Source organism: Neomonachus schauinslandi, chromosome 5, assembly GCF_002201575.2.
Source record: "Neomonachus schauinslandi chromosome 5, ASM220157v2, whole genome shotgun sequence".
NCBI classification, from domain to species: domain Eukaryota; kingdom Metazoa; phylum Chordata; class Mammalia; order Carnivora; family Phocidae; genus Neomonachus; species Neomonachus schauinslandi.
The window spans coordinates 34994833-34997176 of record NC_058407.1 but is presented as its reverse complement, the minus strand read 5'-3'; the positions used below and the strand labels follow the sequence as shown (position 1 = coordinate 34997176).

The 2344-nt window shown below is 41.5% G+C and overlaps 1 pseudogene; it reads left to right on the top strand.

The window, feature by feature from the left end:
- Window positions 1-215: 215 nt before the first annotated feature.
- LOC110578134 lies at window positions 216-1681 on the top strand (annotated as a pseudogene).
- Window positions 1682-2344: the final 663 nt, after the last annotated feature.

The window sequence follows — 2344 nt, the reverse complement described above, 5'->3', positions numbered from 1 at the left end:
CTCATTTCAATTATTGTTGCCAGTGGAACAGGATCATTTATGTGTATTGTAAAAGTAACAATGTGTTTTGATTACTCACCTTTATACTTTTTTGTATATGTTAATACTATAATCATATTTCATCTAGGTACCCCCCAAAATATTTTGTGGATAACTGTCATTGGCAGCACTTGGTCACAGGCTTTTGGTTGTAGGGGAAAGTTTATCAAAATAGAATGGGCAAAAATGCTCCAGACAGGAAATTAAATTTGAAAATACACATTGAAAACAACAGTGCAAATATAGAGATCAAAAATTCTTACATGGATTTCAGAGTGAAAAATATGGATGAAGTAAAAAATCAGGAAACATTCAAGTACTGAAGATCAAGGAAAAATAATCAGGACAGAATGGCATAACTGAATGGGTGTAGGCATAAGCTGTAGAGATAGGAGATCAAAATTTACAAACCATGAGAGACTATGGACTCTGAGAAACAAACTGAGGGTTCTAGAGGGGAGGGGTTGGGGGGATGGGTTAGCCTGGTGATGGGTATTAAGGAGGGCACGTTCTGCACAGAGCACTGGGTGTTATACGCAAACAATGAATCATGGAAGACTACATCAAAAACTAATGATGTATGGTGATCAACAACATAATAAAATAAAATTTAAAAAAAAAACTTAGCTTCTTACTAGCCATGGTATATAAACCTCAGTGTAATCACCTGAAAGATGGGATTTGTAATGTCTGATTTACTGCTTTGACATAAATATTAAATTAACAGCATATATAAAGTATACAACAAAATCTCTTACTAAATGAAGCAATTGCCTGGCAAACAGCCACAGAGACAGGGAGTAGAGCAAGATCAAGCCAGTAGTCAGGCATGAAATCTTTCTAAATAATTGAGATGTAAAATTCAGAAGTTGGTATGTGGGCAAGCAGTTTGATCAGTTACAAGCAAACTTTGAAATGTATTTTTCTTTATTTTATATAGCTATAGATAATTCTGTTAATTTCAGTGTATTTCTGCAGCGTTCTGTAGTCTCAGGTACTTTGCCTAAAATATAGTGGGTGATTGAGTTGCGCAGGCAGCGGCTGCGGGAAGCCGGACACCGGGCGTCACGTATTACAAGTTCAGTGGCTTCGCAGAAGCTGACTGGAACATGGGCTTCCGACGCCTGTAGCCCGCAGGGATTAAGGCCTGTGGTTTCTTTCTTTTTTTTTTTTTTTTTTAAAGATTTTATTTATTTATTTGAGAGAGAGAATGAGAGACAGAGAGCATGAGAAGGAGGAAGGTCAGAGGGAGAAGCAGACTCCCTGCCGGGCAGGGAGCCCGATGCGGGACTCGATCCTGGGACTCCAGGATCATGACCTGAGCCGAAGGCAGACGCTTAACCAACTGAGCCACCCAGGCACCCAAGGCCTGTGGTTTCCACAGAAGCACCGCCTATCATATTTGCCACACCAACCAAACTGAGTTCTGATTTTGCTGTATATGATTATGCTGGGAAAAACAAAGTTCCTGAGCTGCAGAAGTTTTTCCAGAAATCCGACGGTGTGCCCATTCACCTGAAACGAGGCCTGCCTGACCAAATGCTTTACCCGAGCACCATGGCGCTGACGCTGGGGTGGGGGTGGGGGGACCATCTACTGCCTGATCGCTCTCTACATGGCTTCGCAGCCCAGAAACAAATGAGTTAGGCTGCAGAGGACTGGTTTGCTTTTTGGCATAAACCCTTTGAATTTTCATTTTTCACTGCTCTGTAAACATTTTCTTTTTTACTTGAGCGGTTTACTTAACATTTTCCCAGAGAAATAGGAAGATACTAAGGCGCTATTTTGGTTTGTTTATGAAATGCACATGGTCCATCAGAGCTCACTGGACAGTTAAAACCATTGTTTAAAGAGATGTTGCTGCTCTTTAGGCTCCTGATTTCCCTGGAGGTTCTGGAGGAAGGTCGCACACAGACTCATTGACAACAGTCTGTGCTGAGGTCTTTGGGGACTCACAGTGGTGTTTTTGAGCATGGGGTGCAGAGGCCTTTCTGGATTTGGATGTGATTGAGGAAGGAAGGAAGAAACCAATGCCAGGAGCAGGAAACGGGGGTATGCGCTAGTAGACACCTTGGGGGTTTTTCCTTCTTGCAGTAAAATGTTAAGGAAAGTTATTTGCAGCCTGCCTCTGTTCATTGGACAGTTTGTTTCCAAAGGCTACTTGCTTCCTCCCAGATCTTTAGTGAAATTTTATGTGTTATTGTTATGTATTTATTCTACCTCAGGAACAGAAAACACCTGTTTAGTGTTGCACTTTAGACCAGTGTTGTTTTATTAATGCCGCTGTGACACAAAGCCTCCTTTA